General features: G+C 39.7%; 1 protein-coding gene across 2 annotated transcripts in view; it reads right to left on the reverse strand.

The window, feature by feature from the left end:
* calcr (calcitonin receptor) overlaps nt 1-21,101 on the reverse strand; it is a 73,389-nt gene extending 52,288 nt beyond the window's left edge. The window contains exons 1-2 of one of the 2 annotated variants that reach the window (XM_056400091.1): nt 20,982-21,101; nt 20,754-20,862 (exon numbers count right to left, since the gene is read on the reverse strand). The gene's annotated coding sequence lies outside the window, so the exon portion shown is untranslated. Of the gene's footprint in view, nt 1-20,753 lie in introns of both variants that reach the window. The other variant, XM_056400092.1, reaches the window with a different exon arrangement.
* Nucleotides 21,102-24,218: the final 3,117 nt, after the last annotated feature.

The following is a 24,218-nucleotide window of genomic DNA, read 5'->3' on the forward strand; positions in this document are numbered from 1 at the left end:
CATCTTCTGGGGGTCAGTGTATTTACTTGCAGACACAGTCTTCCCAGTTGCACATTATGCATATTTAAGCCTTTTCATTCTCTAAATTGTACCTAATGGTCACCCTCCGGTGAGTGCACAAAATTGATTTTTATTTGGAGTTGCGCTGGAGGTCACCAGCTCCCCCACCTTTTATTAAAACTCAGTTGTCTGCCATTGAGGAGACATTTAGTCATATAGTTCACCCTAAAGGAGTTACATATATTACGAGTTAAGAAGCTGCGGGAATATGCCTCGGGGCAATGAAGCAAGAGAGCATTGTGTGTTCCAAAGCAAGCCTCCTGTAATAAGAGGACTCTCCCTGGCTCTGTGTAAACAGCTGATTTATATCTGATCTCTAACTCCATGACATCCCACACACTCCTAGACCTGAAAGAAACTGAGGGGGCAGACAGGGGAGAGACGGTGATTGTAAGGGAGGATTAAGAAAGGAAACATGGACAGCAGAGCAACAAGACTCTGGTGGATATCATCTCATCATAGTCTAGACGATATCCAGATACATTAGCTTAATCCAGTACCCATGTTGCTGTTCTAAAGTACGCTGCCTCCCTTTTCATTTCTCTTCTGACTGGCATGGATTCCTTTCAAGTGCTAGAAGCATACATCATATGTTAATTGGAGTTATTCAGTGTTTGCCAGGCAGACTGATGGGAGCCTTCTTACCGTTTCCTTCTCTCCACTTATGACAACATGGAACAGGTTGGAGCTTCACGAGTCACTTCTCAACTCCAACAGCTATTAATTCAGCTGTGGTTAACAGTCTTAGGTGTGCCCATGCATCTTGGGGATAGCTGCTTTTTTTAATTTACTGTGAGGTAACATCCCAAAGTGAACATGCTTTTTCCATTTCTGTTACATCCCTAAATGAGTCTAAATCGGGCATTACAGTAGTAATGTCTGGAACATGTCTGGGGAAAACTGCATTGTGTACTGTATTTTGCCTGTCATAAATAAAGTATGGTGTGTCTCTCTGGTTCCGTACTATATGTCTTTTGAAGCACAACAAATCATATACATGTCAAAAGAGAATATATGCAGCCACCCTGAAGCTAGGAGGGATTTATAGCTTGCTCATGGACCCTTCAGTAGAGCAAATGTTTGGCTACACATAATCAATTATAATATCTATGAAATATTTATACAGAAAAGTCTGTTTTAAACCTGCAAAAACAAACTTTTTGGCCACTTAAGGGGAAAGAGTCAAGCTATAAATACTACATATAGTATCAACCTTTGGGGCAATACGGTGAACTGCTGGCCATCAGTTGCCTATTTAGCAGGTATGGAGCAACATCATCAATCACTTGGAGTCATGTTTCTGGTCACCTGCATATCTAACATCTGGTTGTTTAGCTACTAAATGCTCCAAAATGTTTGTCCGTCTGCTGTTTGGTGCTGAGAAAGCTGCCTGCTAAAGGCAGGAGTGACAACAATAAGAGTGAGCCGAAGCAGTAAAATAAATTAAAGCCAAAACAATGAGCTGAGAGAAGCTAAAACACCCAGTAGAGCTGAGAGGAGCTGCAGAATCAGGTCATGTTCTTCATTGTCAATACAAAAATATCTATCATAGCCGCTTTAAATTGAGTTATAATAATAAGTCAGTAGCAAGAACCATACTTGAATGATGGGAGTGAACGCCTCCCATCATTCAATTACATGCTCCATATATATCATGGCAGGACCTGCAGTCATTATGATCTGCTTTTCGCAAACTTCTTCCATTCCTAATTCCCACTTCTTCCCCTCAGTCTCTCTTTCTCTCCCCCTGTCTGCGTGTCAAGGTTGCAGTCATGGTGGTCTTTGCATTAATCTGCGGAGGGACCACCGGGACTCAAAAGACTCAGAGTATTCCCTGTCTGTCTCAGACCAATTTACAGCTGAACCAACCGACTGCCTAGTCAGCCTCACTGTCTGGCCGACTCTATCTCATTCACACAAACTTTTTCTGGTTCACTAAAACTTAAATATTAAAAAGTGCTGGTCCTGACCTCAAGAAAAAAAAAACATGACTATAAGTGCACATAATATGATGGCATTTGGAGTTGAAGATATACAGTTCCCATCGGCTTTGGAGGATGAAATGTTAAGGGGGACAAGTTCAGTTTACTCATCACCCTGATGATGTCACCAGAGTTATGTTAGCCTGAATTTTTTTTCAGACAGCCTCAGTTCAAACTGGAGGTGTATGATTTAATTGAAGTTAGCATTTACAGAAGGGAGCAGGGGTGGTCTAATGACAGATATTAGCAAGTTTCATTATGGGAAGTACAGGGAAACAGCTTTTCTTGAACCATACTAGAAACTAAAACTCAGGATATCTTGGCATCTGTTGTTTAATCTGTTGCTTGTGAATCCCCCAACTCCATGTAGGCGCAGAGCTAAAGTGCTGGTCTGCACCTTTAAGACCTTACGATGGTGTCATCTAAGAAGACTCCACAACAAAATACACATTCAAAAATAGCATTAAAATTGAATCTGCACCTCTTGTTGAGACACAATTTCAAACAAAATCAAGACTTCTATGTTTCACTATGTATGTCTGACGCAGTAATTATTGCAGGCTTATTATATTACATAGACAGTGGGGTTGCTGTTTCTACCACTAATAGGAGACTTTTAATTATTTAAGAGTTATAAATACACATAAAAGCTTTGAAAAAAGCTTGTTTTTGCTCTTCGTTAGGTTACAGCAAAACTGCATCACAACCACCTGATTTGATTTTCCAGGAAACGCAAATCTGCCATATCACAGAACAACATCATTACAGCATCATAATCAGTGTTAAACAGTGTCAGCCATGCAGCCAGCCAGGCTAACAAAAGAGGAACACTGGTGTGATTACTGCTTCCAAAGCTTCAGCTGATTTACATACAGGTGATTAATTCATGATAATGTCAGCGCACCCCGAGGGGTCGCCGCTCAGATGCTTGGGTTAGAGACCCAGTGTCATGCCAGTTTTATTAAGTGCATTGGTGAACTTTTTATCTGGCATAACTCAGGTTAAGTTATGATCATTAAAATCCTAGTTTTGTTTATGGGTCATTAAATAATGAACAATCTGAGGGCAACTGTTCCTTTCACTATCTAAACCAACATTTAAAAGGTTTCATTTCCTCTGACCATATGGGAATCTAAGACAGTCAGAATGTAAAACCAACGCTAACAAGAACTCCACTATAAAACTGCATATTTAAACTACATTAATATACATGTCATCCTACATAGTTTATGATGCTCATTTACAACAGAATGTACCTGCACTTCAGACTGTCACTAAACATGACAGCATTTCCAAAAAGTACAGAGACCTTTCAGCTGTGTTGTCAGGTTTACTGAATATATCCTCTCCGTTATATAATCACCTGAATCACATTTTCTCCTCCTGGTACCAGTAAACAAAGCAGACTGTTAATGAACACAGGCTTTGTTCTGTCAAATGAGCAGCTCCCTCGCTAACACTGACATCTTCTCACTTTATTTCCTGAACTGATTAAGTGTCACTTTATACTTTCAGCCTCTCAGAGGCGGCATGGACGGCTTCACATGCTTACGGACATCTGCCACTGAATGGAGGGTATTTTCAGGGGATCAAAGTCCTTTCATCTGGCAACCTTTCCTCTCCCCAGCCACTTCATTTCCTCTTGACTTTCCACTGAGTGTATATCTCATCTGTCAACCGACCAATGACATTTGTTTGTCTCACTTCCCGAAAGAAAAGAGCAGAGGACAGATGGCGAATACTCAGTGACCTTTGCCAGGTTTGGGTTCAGCGTTGCAGAGTGGGAGAAACTCTTTCAGCTCAAACATTCATGTACCTGAAAACAAGTTCACTAAAACACCACAGGAATAGTCTGACGTTATGGGAAATCTTGCTCAGGGTAAGATGAAAAAAAAAATCAAAACAGGTCTTATGTCTGTATGTTAAATATGAATCTGCTGCCAGCGGCTGGTTGACTTAGCTTAGCTGAAGACTTGGGAAACAATTAGCCTGACTCTGTGAGGTTGAGCAGCGGAGAGTGAGAGAAGTTACTGAGTTAGAATAGATTTAGAGTAACCTATACTACCTCAGTAGCTATCTCAGTAGTATAGGGCATGCTAATTATATGCTAAGTTTTATTGTCATGTGACCTTTAGTGGTGGTAGTAATCATGAGGGAAGCAAATGAGGAAGTTAGGTGATGTCCACATTAGGAGGAGGTTGGGGTGGATGGAAACTCAGGTCTTTCACACAGGAGACCACTGTTTATTTCTTGTGTGAAACTAATCAAGTCAACATTGTTCCTGTTCCACAACTTTAACTGTGTGTTTATTATTTTGGCCTAAATTTGAACTGACGTATTTCTTCAAATGTCAAACTATATTCCTTTGCATTCAATCAGGGGCTGAGGTATTTTAGGAGAACTGAGGTTTCTATCAACGCGTGTTCTGACTAGAAGTGAATATAAAGCAAATCACTGAGGTCTTCTTGATGTCATCCATCTGGTATTTCTTGGGATTTTTTTTTTCCTTCACAGTTTTCCCTTCCAATTGCAGGCATTACAAGCCCACGCTCGGCTTTGCAAGTTGAGCCCTCCAGAAGTCCTTCACCTGAACAAGATCAAAGGTTAGATCTTGCCTTTAAAACACCACATCGAAGGTTTTACTAAATGATAAGAGGGATTGAAATGCAACTGTAAGTGCAAAGAGCTATATGGACGATGAATGGACGACAGGTACAATATGGTGGCACAGGTCAGCTTGTAGAGGCATTAGCAGAGAGGAGGTGCTACAAATCAAAGACAAAAGATGAGCCCCTCTGGATCAAGGATCGCAATCAGACTGAAAATGGATCCTATGGGGATGAGATCAGAGGCCCCGAGGGCAGAGATCCAACTTAATCCCGCTCCTCAATCTCAAACTCAAAGGAGACAGTTCAAAAAGCATCAGAAAGAAGGGGCTTATATGGATGGAAAATGATCGGCACCTATTGGAACAACTAATAGCTCTGGGATGTACACTGGGTGAATGGAACAAACGTTCTGGAAGATAAATCAGGCTAGGTGGGAGGAAATAAAAAAAAAAAAAAAAGAGGCTGACAGAAATAGCTACGTAACAGCAGGAGCAGCAAAAGCACATCAGAGACACATAGCACAGTCGTTTCAGCAGAGGCTCAGAAGGCATATCAGTCCTGCGTGATCCAATAAGACCGCAAAATAAAGACTGCAAAACACACTGAAAAAATCCAGTTTAATGGGTACACAATACCATGGTTGTGTCTGTAATCTTTTTCCATCATAAGAAAATCTCCAGCAGATATAGAAACACATTTCCAAGAGGGCAGGGAAGCTTTTCCCTAAAACAATACACAGTTCACCTCCACATAAAACATACACTGTAATGTAAATATCACCATTATAGACACTCAGTGCCTGCAGAGAAACAAATCCTCAGCGCCAAGGACATGCATCTACTGGGCTGACAGGACAGCAGCTGCACATAAATGTATGTGCAAATAAACCAAAACCAAAATACTCATTGAAAAAAGTAAACCATATGTAAATGACTTCAGATTACAATGAAGCACCAGTAAACAAGCAGAGGACGGAGCATCACTGAGCCTTTCTTCTTCAGGCTGAGTGTGTATGAGTGTGAATGAGAGGATCTACGGTCCCACTCCCCCCTCTCTTTCTCTCTCGCTCTCTCTCGCTCATGGTGTGCGTGTGTGTGTGTGTGTGTGTATGTGTGTGTGTGTGTGTGTGTGTGTGTGTGTGTGTGTGTGTGTGTGTGTTTATGTGTGGCGGCACAACATAAGTGTACCTAAAATTATGCACTGCTAAATTTATAACTGGCTGCATTTGTGTGTGATTACATGCCGAAGTGTTACAACCTACTTAACACTCACATAAACACACTGGTGGCGCCAGAATGTTTGTGCGTTTGTATATACGTGTGTGTGTGTGTGAGAGAGAGAGAGAGAGAGAGAGAACATATATCTGTTATATATAACATATATAAAATGTCTTACCAACAACAGTAAGTAAGAGGGTATCAAGAATATAAACCAATGCAAAAATATCAAGGGTACTGAAGTTTATTTTTTATGCATAGTGTGGGAATACCTAAATCATAATATAGTTATATTGCCAACAATTAACATTGAGACCTCTAATGTACAAAAATGTCCCAACTGTGCCAAAGCTGCGTCCATTAGTTGTTTGTTCTGTTTATGTTATAAAGTTACTGTATTGACCGTTACTGTTTACTAGTCTGTTTTTGAAATATACAACACACGTTACTGTTGCTATGCTGACGACATACAGCTGCATCTTTGCCTAAACCCAGGGGAAGCACATGAAATCACAACTAAACTTCTTTCAAATTATCTTGAGATTTCAAATGATTGATGACCGAAAATCTTCCCCAGTTTTGTGAGAGTAAAACGATGCTGAGCAGCCAGTTTTCTTGTTCATACAAATGTGGGTGTCATTTTTGATTCTGCTCTTAGTATTTGTCAACCTTATAAACTCTGTCATTAGTAGTAGCTTTTGTTAGATCAATAACAACAAAAAATTAAAAATTAAAACTTTGCTTTTCTTGCTTTTGCAGATCTGGAGACTGTCCGGCACATTTTTATCGCTTCACATCTCTCTCTAAGTGGGACTAAGTCTGCAGCCTGTTCAAAATGCTCCAGCAAGACTCCTCACTGGTACCAAGAAAAGACCACACCTTCCCCTGTGCTGGCCTCCCCTCACTGGTCACCAGTCAAACACCATCCAGACCCCTCAAATACTCTGAAGAAAATTCTCTGTAAAAACTTGTCTTTAACTGTGCTCTGTAAATATATTAACTTGACTTGTATTGTATGGGTTATCAGTAGCGTATCTGCACCAAGTACCATATGCTACTACACAGCAAGTTAATACTCACTGCAAAAACAACTCATATTTTCATGTTGTGTTCATGAAGTCACCTTCGCAGGCCATCTGGTTTCAGTTCAGCTTTGACCCAAAACTCTGATTGTTGTTTTATTCTGTGCTGAACAAATGACTAACCAATGTCCATGAGCTCCACCCTGCTGCAGAGAAAACAACAACGTTGTGAGAGTGTGATGAAATGTCAGGTCTTATTATCGAGCACAAGGGGGAGAAAATAATCACTCAATCACTCAATTCAAAACTATACTGACACTAAGTGTCATTGTGACTGAGAAATATTTTTCATTCTTATCTTATAATAACAATCAGAGAATTGTTTATTTATTATTTATCATTGTATTTTGGCAAATGTATTGTAAAAAAATGTATTACTGTTTAATATGATAATTAAGTCTAAAACAACACATTACTTTGTGCTTGAGGCACAAAACCTTTACAGACGCAAACTGTTCAGAGCAGAAAAGCATTAGGCATAGAGGCTTTGATGTCCTGTTTTGGGAACATTAAGAAACCTGGAGGTAAAGAATGCAATCATTCACGCGTCCCTATCGCTTTTACACACACACACACACACACACACACACAGAGAGACACTATCTTCCTCTCTTTGAGTAGACTGCGAATTATTTTTAGCCAAAGAATAATAGTCTGTTGAAGACTAAAGCAGATCTCTTAACTATTTTTTTTCTGCGTATTGTTAAGCACAGACAGAGCAGCACTAACTGAAGCCACACACACACACACACACACACACACACACACACACACACACACACACACACACAACACACACACACACACACCCTTTCCAGTGACTTCACTGCTTTTAGCTAATCCTTCAACTCGATATAAATGCCTCTGATAATTACAACCATTTCACTAACATATTTTTAACTTTATCTATTTGTCAAGATGTCGTCATCTGGCAGGTGAAGGAAAACAGATCATTCAAAAAGTCCCAAAAAAAAGTTTTCAGAGCAGTGGTAAAATATCAACCTTGACTGTAGGCAGCAGATAATGACAGGCCTGAGTGCTGCTGCCTGAGCAGAATTATCTGGAATGAAACCAATCCCTCATTGATAGAGCTCCCAAATCATTAACAGACATGGGCAAGCCGATTTTTATTGTCCCTGAATAACGGATCTAATTACATCATTGAGGATGGAAAGGATGCAGCTCTCTTACACACAAGGACACACATTTCCTCACTGAAAAAGATGATCTGCTCCTGAGGCTACATTGTGTTAGCTTTTCTTCACTGCAGAATACTAACATTCACTCATTGAAAATAGTATTTAAACCCTCTGTACTGTGACTGGCACAATAAACTAAACAAAATAAGTTGACACCTGTTCATTGACTCTATAACAGTGATTACAGGTTCATCATTTTCAGACTTTTGCCTATAACAGTGCAGTATTTGCTGCATTTGCAATTCTAATTCACAAGTGGCTGCTACAAAATATAATGTAAAATAGGGGAGTAATTCCTTTAAACCCTGAAATTGGTCATGCCCTGGCGCCTACAGTAAAACCACCTTAAGCTGGCTTTGGATTATTGACTGCAGTTCAAATAAGTGGTGATAACAAATCTCCTCTATTTCACGTGCAAGTAGCCAGATCCTTAACCTTCCCACACTCTCCCCAACCCTTAAGAAGTACTTTCCATGGCAGAAATTATCATTAATGGTGTGATTCTAACTAATATGCTACACAGGCCTCAAAGTGGTTTGGAAATGTGGTCATTTATTACTGTTTTTCATGTCTGTCTGTTAAATACTGAATTACAGCCAGGAGTTGGTTAGCTTAGCTTAGCATGCAGACTGGAAACAGGGGAACACAGTTGGAAATTTTGGAAACTAAAAGACCTGCTCCGTATTGAACTGATAGAGGAGGCACATTGTCCCATATTTTTGAGATCCCATTCACTGCAAATCTATGTGAGATAAATGTTACAGGTTAGACTATTAAAACAGGGTAATTTGTATGAGATAGAAGAAGACCCTGCTGTTCTCCCTCATCCTGACTGTCATGTTATAATCCACTACCCAAACAGAGAATGAACTTCTCATTTGTTATGACTCACAGCCAATGTATCTCTGCCTATAATTTTGTTGCTTTTGCTATTTTTCTACATGAAGCTTAAACATAGGGAGCAAAAACAAAATACAACTGAATCGACTAAGCCCTATTAATAATCCTTTTGGTCACTGGCGACCAGTTTAGCTCGTGCAAAGCAGCGTAGCAACATACATAAAGATAGAAATAAACTTTGGTCAGTTTTGACATACAAATCGTTAGGTTAGATAGATTCTCCATTCAACTGTTCAGTTTATTTTACAGAAACCATGAGTACAAAAGTACAATTAATTCCAATTTACCAGCATCGTAACCAGCAAGCTGGTAGAACTGTGGTGACTCCCTACCTTTGAAGCAGCCAGTGATGTCCAATTCTCTGATTCTCTGTCTATTTGATTATCAATCAATCATTTATATTCCTTTGTGTCCACCAATCAAAAGATTTAAAAGGGGTTTTCAAGTTGTGTATATTTCCATGTAACGTCCATTGCCTTCTTCTTCACTTCTTCCAACATGAAAACAATTTTTTCAAGTTCCGACTGTCAGGCTTTGGTATGTTTGTTTGCATTAGTTTGCTGCCTACAATTTGGAAGTGTCCCCACAGTGTTCTGCTGAGTTTTCACCCAAAGAGGTAGGAGCGAGCGCACCTATTCGAAAAATAACTCTATTTTTATGGTTTTAGGACAGTAATGCTTTCATTTCTGAAGCAAGATAGAAAATGGGGCTAAAATAAGAATTAGAAGAGAATAATTATAAAATTAGGATTAGAAGAGAGAAATTATTAAAAGACATAAATTGAATATAACATTTAAAGTGCTGATATGTTTGGCCTTCTCTGACAGCCTAGAATTAGGAGGCCCTGGTGGTTCCAATATACAGTATATAAATATATAAATCCCAATTTCCTTATTTCCATTTCAGGAAGTTGGCAATCTTACTTATAATCATCATTTAAAATGTTATATTGCATGTGTTTAATGTCTAGAAAAGATGAGGTGCAAAGCAACGATAATTCGGTACATAACCTCTGTGAATCCTTAACTTCTACAATTCCTTCAAAGGTAATAGGAAAGCACATTTGTTGACCAGCTCCTTTTTGTAGCAACTTTTTTGACTATGGTGTTGTTACCTACAGTACATGCAAAGCTTTGATTCTTCAGATTTCTATAGTGGTGAAAGACAGAGGACAGGCAAGTCCTGCACTGTCCAAATATATCAGTCATATTTCTTTGAGGACATTTTATCAGGTACACAGAGTATCAGCCAAGAACTTAACGATGCTTTGAGATCAGCATATTATTCCATCAAAGTGATGAATGTTGGACAGTTTGGAAAAACAACGGCATAGATACTCCTTGAAAACTCATTGTCATGCAATAGAGAACAAATGAGCAGTATCATGCAAAGGCAACTAAAACGTTTCAGGCTAACTTGACGTCACTGCTCTAAAAATAACTCTAAATGAGATAATCACTCTTTATTTGAGGCTCAGTCTCAATATTGTGCCATTGAACGTTCTTTTCAAAACCATTCATATAAAATAGAAAATGGGGGATCGGTTTAATTAATAGCTCTCCCTCTTTTGTTGGATACTTGATCTGCCTGTGCATTCATTTGGTCGATGAGTTCAAAGTGATTTATTGCAACACAAGACCTTATCAGCAGCAGCTGAAGGTGTTCTTTTTCACATGTGGGTTGGAGAGGAAATGTGTATTAACACACATGTCCACAGACACACAAACTCTCACATATATTCACAGAAGTGAAGAGGGTCTCTTTGTCTCCCCATTTCCTCTCTGTCTGATACCATTACCATTATCTGTGCCATGCTCATGGCTACCTTTTACAGCCCAGGAAGAGTCTGGCCAGCAAAGTACACTGCAAATTGCTCCACTATTAACTAATCAGTGGATGGATGTACACTGATGTGTCTGATGTTCTGCACTGTTACTATCACAGTCAACCTCATAATAATCCATTAGCACAATCAAAATTAAGTTTCAACATGAACACGCGCTGGTGTTTCCACCATACTGCTTTATGTACAGAGATTTAATAATTAAGAAGTGACTGACTGACTAAGTACCAATTCATTAATTTACCAATGAACTACTGAAAACATCTGGATTCTTTAGATTCTTTATATTATGTTATTATATTTTCTTTGGAATACAACTTCTTTTAACTCTTATCTGACACAAATATTAAACTTGCGGTGTCCAAGTCCTCCTTGATGGAATCATACTTACTCTATAAGTAAATAGTTTACAGCATATTGTACACTGTTGTTAATTACAAAGAAACATGTTTGTACATGAACTTCCTACTTTTCTACAATTGAGCAAATGCATATGTTAATGGCTTTGACTGACCTACAGTGTTTTTCTCAAATTGTGTGCATTCATGGAAGATTCAATACAATGTATAAATATTATCTTTATAATAAATGGGATTAAAGTGCATCTGTGATACACTATTAATTATTTAAAAGCATATTGTGTCAAAACTATGAGCAACTATGATTTGTAAGTGACTTAAAACTTTTTAAAATTTTTCTGTAATACATGAAGTAGGCTTAATATTTCTATAAAGTTTCATTACTATGATTAGTATTTTAATTTACTCTACTATAAATTACAGTATTTACAGGACATTGGTGGTTACTTTTACCTATGTCATGCTAGTTCTGTCCACCAGAATTATACATCATTCAATTATAATTAGTTATAACGTGTATGACTTATAATTTGTTATTTACTAATTTTGTTATAATTAGTCAATTAATATAATTAGTTTATCAATGTATGTTATTGTTTTTAAAATATTATTATCATTTAAACTGCAATTTACATTGAAATGTCCTCTTAGTAACTCGTAATATAATCATTTATAGTTATTGCAGTTACATCCAAAACCTCTGCAGTATGCTGTGAGAGAAACTGCTCCCAGTGGGCTGTTTTTAAAACATGTTTACATTTTTTGGAAAATTATTTTACTATCATGGGACATTTAGTATGGTTCCCATTACTAATAGCAGACATTTATGCATTTAAAAAATACTCCTACAATCAGGAAAGAAAAAATCACATAAATAGCTGCTCAAATCCAGAGGGTATATCACAATCACGGAGTATGCATTATAAAGGATTCCAAGTGTGTCATAGAGTAAACTAAATACTTTAAAAAAGGTTTTTTAAAACATTTAAAACATATACTACATGCAAATATGAGTGAATGTCAACCATTTTAATGCCCTGAATTAAATACTTATTTATTATTTTTAAAATCATTTGGCACATTGTGAATTTACATGTTGTTCCAACTAGTCAGAGATCATTTGTAAGAATAAGGTCTGATTTTTCAACCCTTTTTTCTACAAAGTTACTTTCATGTTTCACTTTTAAATAAAATTTCAAACACTGAGATCGAATTTGCATAAACAGGAAAACATCCTCTTCAAGATCTTATGAGCCAGTTCGGAATGAAGAAAGGCAGTGACTGATGTGTTGAGCCCCAGCTTGCGCTGTCATCTAGGTGACTTACTGTACAGTGCTCTCCACCCCCCACCCACCCCCACCCCCATCTGCAGTTCATAATTCACATCTTAAAGATAACCTTGCTTTTTCAATTCCAGAAAAATAAAAAGTTAAAAAGTCACACACACATTCTTACACAGTATGCTCTCAATTATCACTGTGAGGGAGGACCCTTCCTCATGAGGCCTGCCCCCCTCTCAACCTATGCTTTTGTTTTTAAAGAATTTTAATCTTCTGTCAATCACTGACCTGGTCTGGCATAAGAAACAAAGAAATTAACACATCCAGCATTAACATATCCACAAACAAGCAGGTACATCAAGCCACAAGATTCTTTATCTAACAAGCCGCTATAGACATTTCAATGTTTCCCCCCCATGTCTGCTCGAATCTAAAAAAAATTTCAACATAAATGAAGAAAATAGGCTCAAATTGATGAATAGCTACATTTTATACTGAAGATCTTTTTGTGACTTTTTGCAAAGCTTCGTATTGGCATGCAACGCAGATCCCACTATACGCCTTTTGTCCTACATCGCTAACTCCCACTTGCCTCCATGTGCAATTGGAGAGGGCACACACTGCAGCTGAGGGCTATGGGAAAGCAATTAAAGAGGTATTTTGTTGCTGGACTTCAGCCATTAACTACAATTCCCTTCTGGGCACCGTGTTCCTAGCACACTGTGTTGGGTCAGGGAGTGGACTGTGTCTGGGTGCTACAAACTGTAAACAGACAGAGGGAGCGTCGTGCAGATTGAGAGGGATAGGTGCCGTTATCATGAGTGCACACAGTAGCCAGCAGGATAACTAAAATAGTAGTAGAAGCTCTCTGACAGTCCTGTAATACTGTGACCTGAGGGTAAAAATGTAAAGAAATTAAAAGGAGGAAATAAAGAGAGTAATGTGAGAAAGCGAGGGAAGGTTAGGGTTAAAAATTTAAATAAAAATTCAATTAATTACAATAATACATTCAGTTGGGAGCAAAATTGAGAGCAGAGACAATAGAAAAGGAGGCCAATGACAAAGGAGGAAACGAGTAAAGTAGAAAGTGAGAGTAGAGAGCTTTTGAAAAACAGTATTTATGCTGCAAATCATTCTCTCTTTGCTCAACAAGCCCCTCAAGCCTCATTCTGAAGCCCCTGAAGCCCCCTCAGACCCTCAGAAAGAGTCAGCGCTGACCTTTTTACTGCTCTGACTAACTCTTATTGTGAGCGAAGAGCATATTTGCCATACAACAATAGTTCTTTATGGTAAACAGCAAGAATTTTACTTTGTTGTTTTGCTCTGAAAGTTTTCAAGCATCAGATTTGTAACATTTTTTGCAACATTTGGGCAAATGTCAGAATAGTAGATCAATAAGAAGGAGAAGGAGATGACACCAGTGTGTAATAATAACCAACATCATAGACATCACTGCCAAGGCTGAACGGAGGGCGCCTTTGAAGTTTCACATACATTATGCAGAAAGTATACTTGTGCAAATACCAACTTGTGTGATGATAAATGGCTTTTTCAGCGCCATCAGGGTCGGATTCAACTTGAAAGTGCACCTCTGAATCTCCAGAGAAAATTGCCTGACACAGACACCAAGTGACAGAAAGAAACTGAATGTGTTAGAGGAAGGAGAAAATCCTTGGCCACAACCTCCATCGTCAGCGTAACGGCTTTACCTGGGTGCCACCAATCAGTCATGGAGCTCTTAATAGGGGGTGATTACACCTGGTATTACAGACGACCCTGTGAGTCATAAGGAGACTTGAAGTGCGAGGAAGAATTAGGATGAAAAGAGCAGAACGGCAAAGGAAATCAATGAGTGGTCTGGTAGCCTAGGGATATTATAATAAGTCAGATACCGACGGTAACTACCAACATCTCAGAGCACACACACAGCTGCCCCAAAGGAAGCTATAAGGCCCTTGAGAGCGAAGCTTTAATTCTGAACAGCAGGGGTCTTTTATTTTAGAGGGGCCCAACGTGTCATTCAGGCTCTTGCTAGACATCTTTTTTGGCCAAAATAGAAAATGTACTTTTGTGTTTGTAATAGTCAAAACTTTTTTTTTAATTTTTTTTTTATCAATGCTCTCTCTCTCTGGTCTTAGTGTTTTGGCTAAAATATTGCTTTACCCACTGGCTTTTATAACACACACACACACACACACGAAAAAAATCCTGGAATAGGTTCTTTCTCCTTATGTATCCAGTGCTAAATGTATAGTTCTAAAGCAGATAGAAATTTCGGGAAATGCGCTTATTTGCTTTCTTGCTAAGAGTTAGATGACAAGATTGACACTACCCTTGCGTCTCTATAGTAAAAAAGCAGCCAGCAGCATTAGCTTAGCATAAAGACTGGAGACGGGGGAAACAGCTGATCTCTCTTGTCGGTTTTACACCGAAGTGTAAAACTGACATGTGGTGGTTTTATTGGGTGTCAGGAACTGACTGCACTGGCACAAGAAACAGGCCCCATAAAACCACAACTTCATGTAAACTTTAGTGATGGAAGGCAGACTTTGTTACTTTTGGACAACACTAGCTGTTCCCCCCTTTTTCCAGTCTCAGTTAAGTTAGTTGAGTCATCTTGCTCAAGCTATACATATTTACCATACCGACATGATTGTGGCATAAAAGTTAATAAGGTTATTTCCCAAATTGTGAAACTATGCCTTTAATGGCCTTTTAAAGCTCTTCCTTAACATGTGAAGTGTTCTATATAGTGCATAACGCAAATTCTCATTAATAAATAATAAAGAGATCATTATATGTGCCTTTGACTTGACAGATTGCAGGCACGTTTGCAGACAGATGCATCGGTGCTGCGTGAGAGCGCCAGATCCGGAAAACCGGAGCCAAAAATATTCCAGTGCGTCACTCTAAATGTCAGTGTTTATGAAAAAAAAGGACAAGCATATCTGGAGTGATAATCTGGACACCTGGCTGGAAAACAGCAAGGAAGATCTGAGGTGAACAACAGCATAAAGGGAGAGAAGAAACGGCTTGTTTAGATGGAGAAGGTTGAATCCTTTTTTGTCTGCCCTAAAAGTTAGGGATTGCATTTTTCAGCCAGATTTTACTATTTTAAAAAGGTCTTTCCAAGTCAAGCCGTCAGTTCCCCTATCCGTGTCAGTGACCCTGAATTATGCAGACTCCATGACGGCATGTCCCTCCAAGCGACAAGAGACAAGCCCTCAGGGTTTTCCCGTGTTTTCCAACCAAACACAGGGAAGAGAGAAGGTGAAAAGATTTGGAGAAAATGTCAGATAGACGGAAAAGAGAGATGGGCAAAAGACAAGGGAGACTGAGAATGCAATTAACTGTGAAGGACAAAGAGTGAAAGGACAGAGCAGCAACAGAGGACAGAGATGAAGAGAGACAGAGAGAGACAAAGAAAATGAAATCACATGAGGAGGCAGGTCGGTATGTCAGCCACAACTCTGATATAGACAAAAAAGGAAAGAAAGTACAGAGACAGGAGAAGCGTGAGGTGAGGACACTATGAAGATGAAGTGAGATACTCTACAACAACATGAAATACTATCACATAAATAAATGAGAGAAAAGTAGATATTGTAAAGAAGCATGAAAGTGAAGAACCGCCAGGAGAATCTGAGCAAACGAACAGAAATAATGAGCAAGATGAAAAGAAAAAATATTAGACAAGTGTTATTTCCTGTTTCCGGATTCCTACAGAGGATAGAAGCATGTGGACATTAGCATGCTAATTGGATCCTTTACACAGACGTGTTTGTTCCATTTACTGTCAAAGTCATCCAGAAGGATAGAGATGGGTCTACGGCAAGTTGGCTTTAAAAGGTGCTATCACAGAATTTCACTTTTGCAATATAGTCTATGGTATATTCACACATGAGGCTTTCTCATCTTATCCCAAGGGACTTGCGATGGCATGTGACTGCCGCTATGACACACCCAGTGAAGGCTTCGTGTTGTGTTCGGAGCAAATGAGCTTGTTATCAGCTTTACACGTTCAACTGAGTAATTGTTAATTATTGTTTACAAGGAGACACTTGTTAAAGTATGCATTAATGGAAGATTTGAAAATAAAGCTGTACTTTATTTGTCTGGTGGAAATTTAGAAACCATTCTGGAGAATTGAATTTGCAGTAAAAGGCGAATTAACAACTGCAGTGAGGCTTTAATCAGACTAAAGTCTTAGCATGAACTAACAGCTATTCGATAATGAGCTACCTTGCCTTTTGTTTGTTTTTAAGTTGTAAAAGCCACAGCAAAGAATTTTCTGTCATTTCAACAAATTGCTTTTTATGTTTCCAAACCTATAATGTGATTTTTATGACCTTAAGGTAAACCTGTGAGGTGAACACAGTAGAAATAATAGAAAGGTGATGTGGAACTGCACGTTCCTGGGCTTTGCTAACAGTTCCTGATGATTTAAGATTGGGAACATTCGATCAGTCAAGGTGGTAAGGGAGCACATTTTGCCTTTAGCTGTGCGGCTGAAGCATTTGGAGCAGCGGTGCTGCAAATTGAATTCAGGTATTAGAGGAAGGGAAGATATCACCGGCCAGAGGAGACACAAAGACATTACTATGAAAATGTTAAACCATGAGAAATGGATCCGTCTGTATCACTTTGTCATGAACACACACACACAAACACACACACACTACTCTGCCATCTTTGTTGTATAGACCTGCGGTTACTAAGCCATCAGCCATTCATTCTATTCTAGCACCACCTATTGATAGTACTGTAGCTGTTCACTGTGTGCAGGGCTGTAGATGCAGCACTATTTGCAGGAGGTGTGTCACTGCAGAGAATACACGTCTCCATTTGTATTAACGCTGAAATAAAGTCCTTTTTGTTTCATTAATGTCATGTGCATCTCTTTCCTGCAGTCTTCGCCGAGCTCGGTCACAAATCATGCAAATGTTTCGAGTTTCTATTACTGCTCATCCAGCCACCTGCGCTTGGTAAACAGCTTAACGGGGCAGAGATAACTGCAACAGATGACTGTGAAATTAAATTTTACAACAGCAGATCCCTTTGTTTTCATGGAAAATCATGAACAAGAGCATTTGCCTGAATAAAGTTCATATCTGACTCACACTCATCAGAAGTGAAAGCGGAGTAGCATGAAAGATGGACAGAATTGTACAGAGTGGCTGCAGCTGTGCCGCACATATTGTAACACTTAACTTTAATCACATCCTATGACCAGTCCAGCTTGCTCAATAGTTTTAGCTAAGTAAACTTCAGTGTCTTTTGCCACTCTATTAATGTCTTTATCATTTTACACAGACCCAGCTGTGCGCTGCTGGATGATACATCTCTGGTAGCATGAAATTAAGAAGTAAAGCCTGACCGGCTATGACAACACAGTCCTATTCATTATGTACTGGAAAAGGTTAAAGAACACCCTTGGATCTTTCATCGAGTGATGTATGGCTTGCTAGCATGGGAACTCTAACTTTAATTTGTGACATTTCCGCGTTAGTCCAAATGATGCATTTTCTCAGGACATTTAGCCTGGCTCCTCTTTCAAGGTTTGCGAAACAGCCAACGCAAGTAGTTAATTGCGTGACAACAAAATTGCCCACATCATCCAACTGGCTTAAGACATCATGGGGTCAAAGAAGAGAGTTTTCCACATTGACAACTTTGGAGCTGGATCATGTTAATTCTTGATTCCTTTAGTTTTGTTTTGCCAAGAAAGTGTAAGGCCGCAGGATTAGGGCCATTGTTAGCCCTAAGGAGGAAACTGAGCGTTGTCTTGTTCATGAACACGTCGATTACGATGCTCAGACGGAGAGAAAAGTGACATTTAGGGTCATTGCATGTACCTATGAATAAAACATGGAGCATTAGCTTGATTAATATTGAGGAATAACAACAGGCAGTGAATAGTCTGCTGACCTTCCCTGAGTGATGGGTCTCAATTACATGACTGTGCGTACGTGCGTGTGTGTGCGTGTGTGCGCGTGTGTGCGTGTGTGTGTGTGTGTGTGTGTGAGAGAGACAGAGAGAGTGAGACAGGAAAGAAGACAGGAGATGTGTACGGCCGTGTATTTGCATTCGTTCGCTGTGTAGTAAACGGTGTTTTCCCGTGGTGAATAACAATGAGCGTTGTCGTCCAAAATAAGATACGAACGCACAAAGAAGCAACATAACGGTGCTTCTCCCCCGTTCATCCACCTCTTTCATTCGGACGTAAAGCTTTAAAAAGCTGTTCCTCAAACACTTGATCACTGAAATCAAACACACACAGTGCACACACACCCCTCTGAAGGCCTGTCTTTGCTTTCTCTCCCTCTCTCTCTCTCTCTCTGTCTTTCTCTCTGTCTCTCCCTCTCTCTCTCTCTCCCTCAGACCTCTCGCTCCCATCCCTTGAAATGGGGAGCAAATTCATTGCTTGTTCGCTCACCCGCTTACCCGTCTCTGACCAGACAGGCGTGCAGACCGACCGGCTGACCAACAAACAGGCAGACAGACAGACAGACAGCGTGTGGGATGATGAATGACGAACTTATCTCTGGGTCTCAGAAAGCAGCCAGACACATTGTCAACCCAGCCCCAATTCACTGCAGGGTGCCGCACATATCGCAGCCCGCCTGCCTGCATGTCTGCACGTATCTCTCCATTGCTGTCTTTCTCATTCTGTGCACTTTCTATCTCTCTTTCTTTGACAGCCTGACTGTGTGTCTGTTGCTATTCTTGTCTTCCTCTGAACTGCACAGTGTATCAAGCGTTCTGTAGTTGCTGAGAAGCTCTGGTTCTTCACATTCATATCAGCTCACTGAAGCCACTTCACTCACCATTGCCTCTAATAAACCCCCCAGATGACACGAACCATTACTCTAAACACGGTTACGTAAACGCAAAGGAATCCCCAAAAGAAGAATCCCAATTTAGCCGCAGACATCTTCAAGGCAGGCACTTCACTTTCTGCTCTGCTTCTGCCACAACTGGATACTGAAGTGAGGCAGGCAGCATTCAGCGATGATTTTGGCCTATTTTGTTTCCGGCTTGTGGGCCGCTCGGTCCATGTAGGAATGCTTATTTTCCCTCTTCCATGAATTTGCTAATATAATCAATATGAGGGTGAATGCATGAGGGTGGTTTAAAGCGGTGTCAAAAATTCTCACGGAGGAGAAGAAGAAGTCCTGGGTGGATTTGGCTCATGAAAATATAACTCATACAAAGTCAACGGCCATTTCCGAGAGCAAAGCAAAATAAGCGGCTTCAGTCTCGCCGTCCGCACAGACACTGTGCTTTTTTTTTATAAAGTGTGGCAGAGTGATTAATACAACATGTGCAGAAAGGTTGCATGCAATGACCTTTAATATGTGTAAATGCATGTGTGTTTATTGGTTTGTAAAATTATATTTTTTCAGGGAACATTACAGCTGCCTCTCCAATTTGTTCCTGTTCATTTCTCTGAGGAGAAGCAGGAGTCTGTATGGATACAACACAATCATGAGTTTGCGTATGTGTTTATGTGTGTGTTCTTCTTCAGATCTCTTTGGCCACAAATAGAGGATAGATTTGCCTTGAATACGCAGTTTGTGCTCCACTATTGAAAATCCCTCTATAAATTTGCATTGGTCCACCAATGGGTTTCCGATCTGCAGAAGCTGACTGTGGTATCCCTGAGCATTAAACACTCAGAGCATCAGGATTCCTTCAGAAGAAGAAGCCCCAGTAACACTGGAACAGATTTTCTCCACTCCTATATTGCAGACACTCCTTACAGTATCATAATGGGAACTCTTTTTAGCCTTTCCTTTACTTTTTTAACCATGTAAATAGAGAATCATAGACATGTACAGCACAACATGAGTGTGAGTCACATTCTGCATTTTCTGTATTTTCCCCCTTGCCTAAAATAATCTTGAGCTAAGCTGGTGTTTAAGATTTAAACGTCCCCATGACGCGCTACAATATAATAATAATAATAATCAATTTACAGCATAAACACGGGGAAATCAAAATCCAATTCATATTGCGTCAACGGTCACGGTCATCCCATGCAAATCCCATCGAGTTCTCCTTCATCAGTGAATAAAATAGACATGGAAAAGGAAAATTGGCAGCCTATTTAAACTGACTGAAAATATTATCCTCTTATACCTGACTAATCTTTACGCCTTTTCCAAAGGCAACTTAAAGAAGTTAATACCTATAATAAAGGTTAGGAGTTAGTGACTTACCTTACTTCCACAGATTGGAGAAACTACAGCCCCAGCGGAGGAAACAGATGTTGAGGAGGTTCCCGGTGTGTTGTCCTTCCTCGGAGACTGATTCCCAGTTTCTGTTCTCCTATTTAACGCAGTGTCAACGAAAAAAAACAAAAAACTTTTTTTTCATCCACGGAGATAAAACCCACAATAAAAAAAATCAATCAAATATTACTGCTGCTGCTTTGCCCAGGTGTCTACCTTGTTTATGAGATGAATTAGTGGCCGGCGGTGCGCGCGGCAGAGGAGCGCGGGGCAGGGCGCCTGGTCTGTAGCCGTTATGAGCGGTGACAGTTGACTGCCCGGTAATCCAAGTGCGTCTAACAGCCTCCCGTTTACGCGGACGAGCGTGTGATGCTGGAGCTCCTCCTCGCCTTATCTTTGCTGTGTGTTAAAGACACACACAGCTCCTCGGTTTGGACACTTCTCAGTACACCGCTGTTAAAAAAAAAAAAGCGTGAAGACAAATTATAATGTGGTACAACACAGTTTGTGTGGTGACTTTAAAATGACCTTGATAACGTAACAAAGGAGCGTTTTTTCTTACCCCCCTTAGTGCAGCTAACATTAAACAGTACAGTAAAGTGACCTCTTTGCATAGGTATCACACTATTAGGTGATCAACTTAGATGTTTTCAGTTGCACTAGGCTACTTTCAGTCTCTGGGCAGGGAACCTTAAAGACCCCCTTAAGACATCAGATCTGCAAATATTGTGCATAACAAGTTCAATTACCTTTTTAAACAGTCTTACATTTACATTTTGTCCATCATTGAAAACCTACCAATAAGTGAAGATTTTTTATTTCAAAGGTGCAACTATTTAACATGTCTCCTAGGCTACATGTTCGATTATGATTTTCAGCTGTGATGTCACAAAATCTTGCTTGTGCATAGACGTCTTAAACTCAGATTTATGAGGGCAGAGAAACTCATGGGCTTGAACAAATATCTAAAGGATATGCTTTTGTCAGTGACTGACTCTCTAATGGTCTTCTCATCAGCAGAATATGACCATAATTCAGGCATGATGGAGACACAGGAAACCTTTTACTGATGTGATAATAACTGAGAAATCTGCATCATTACTGCAGCACCCTACTGCCCTGTCCCCACTTCTACATCATCAACTGTAATGCATATCAACATGAGAATCACACACAACAGCCTCTTTGTTTATTTGACAAAACTGCAGGCCAAGTTGATTTCCAGTGGACAACTGATGAGATGTTGGCAGATATTGTCGAATATCAAGTTAACCGCCATACAAATGTTGGTGTATAAAACAGAAAACATCTGTGGAACTAACAACTTGAAAAAAACAGGAAGTGTTTTCTTAGTGTTGTCTCTTTTTCTTCCAGAACTTTGTCTTTACACTTAATTACAACGCAACCAGCTGTTTGTCCGCATCTCTCCTCGTCACAAATTTAACACTCATTTCTCTTCATCTCATGCACACATACACACAAACAAACTCAGACAGGCAAGTCAGTGGTGGACATGTAGCTGCATATTTATGACACATTATAACTGTGAAAGACATGATGAGCCTGTCGTCTCTAAAGCCAGGAGATCCGAAAAACAAGCGGCGCTGCCTTCGAAACCCGCAGAAAAGACAGAACATCCACCCGGGAGAGGGACAGGAGTGGACAAACACAATCTACTTGGGAATGTTAGTAATCTTCCAACGTTGAAAACAACATTGCCTTTGTCAGCTCACGTATGTCTGCTCACATAAGTTAATTAAATTACCCCTAAATCATACTACCTAATATAGAACATGAATTTCTGGGCAGGGAAGGAGAATAAATCCATATTTTGATTGTCAGTGACAAATTTGTCTCTTTTTTTTCAGTTTCTTTCAGTTAATTCACACTGGGACAAAATTCATTCTGAACATGCAATAGTCATGTCAGAAATCACTTCTGGCAGAGCCTCACATTTGAAGTTGTGCTACAGATGGTATTGTGGTTAGAGGACACTTCCATGAAAAAGCAAGTCCTCTTCACAGAACCCCTTCATTATGGTCAGTGGTGGTGATGATGGAAGGTGGAGGATGAATGAGGAAAATGGAGCTGGAAAGGCGCCTGTTTTGTGGGACATGCTGTGTGGTGAATCTAGAGGAAAATGATGCTGGAGAAAAGGCCATGTGAGTTTGGGGGCCAGTGCTGGCGGCGTCTGTGCATGGTTCGTATTTAATAGGATGTCACTGCACCATATCCTGGCATGAAGGAATGTAATTATTTTTTTTGTCTTGGAGATACAGAAAACCTGGAATGATTGTTCCCATCAAAGGTTAAAGACTATGGGGTGTGATTCTGATAATTATGCACCCTACAAGAGAGATCGGAAGCACGCTAGATACAGTTTCTAACAAACGTACAATTGTTTTCATATCTTTTCAAGAGCGATCACTGCATATCCAATTAAAAATAAAATTAGATTGCGTATTTCCATTGATTTTGTGCTGAAAACTCATAATCTACAAACACAGACAACTCTTTGCTGTCTCAGCTGGAAATACAAACATAAAATTTGAATGATTGATGTCAATGGATGATGGTTTTTGGAATTGGTAATGAATTTGTTACTGACTCTGTGGGTTCACTGAGTGTTTTTACGAGACATTTCATCTTTAAATGTCATCGTGTGTCATAGGCTTCCAGCTGTGAATCGGGAAATGTGCCCAACCCCAGGAAAACCACTATGAATGCTGTCAAAGCATTCTTTATTTTCAATGGAGCAGCACCGGGATTTGTCTCTGAATGACATAATCACTTTGCTTCCTCACTCTGCCGTTCAGTTTAAGGAAAGATTGCACAGTACTATTGAAACAATGTTAATCAATTCTAAAAATGCTTTACTGCTAAATACTTTTTTTAATATTAAAGCTGCAGTAATCAATTTGTTTGTATTATCAATGTATCAAAAGACTAGTGGTGCTTGCTCATAGCAACCACAGATAATTATCAACCAACTCTGTAGTTCTTCTCAGCTCAATGCTGCGTTTTAGCTTCTCAGTGTTTGTGTTCTCAGGTCACTGTTTTGGTTTTCTGACCCACAGCTTAACTGCTTTGGTTCAGTCACATGGCTCTAATCAACCTTAGCCACAAAAAGGAGAGGGACAGATTTCATCTGAAAAGTTCAGATAACACCACTGTGCATTTTAATGCCCAAGTTAGCAACTAGCCAGTGAACACAGTGGCATCTGTTATGCCCATTCAATTACCAAAAATATGTCCAGTTTGGTTTTGCAGCAGGTATCACAAAAGCTCAGAGTGATATCGTTCTTTCTTTCTTTATTTTATTTTAGCACTTTTCAACTCTGCTGGAAGAAAATAATCACTGTACAGCCTAGGGAAAAATGGGCACGTGTATGTTTGTTCTGCTCAAATCATTTTTAATCTTCCTAGCCTTGATGAAAAAGGATTCTGGCACAT

The sequence above is a fragment of the Seriola aureovittata genome, chromosome 16, assembly GCF_021018895.1.
Source record: "Seriola aureovittata isolate HTS-2021-v1 ecotype China chromosome 16, ASM2101889v1, whole genome shotgun sequence".
NCBI lineage: Eukaryota > Metazoa > Chordata > Actinopteri > Carangiformes > Carangidae > Seriola > Seriola aureovittata.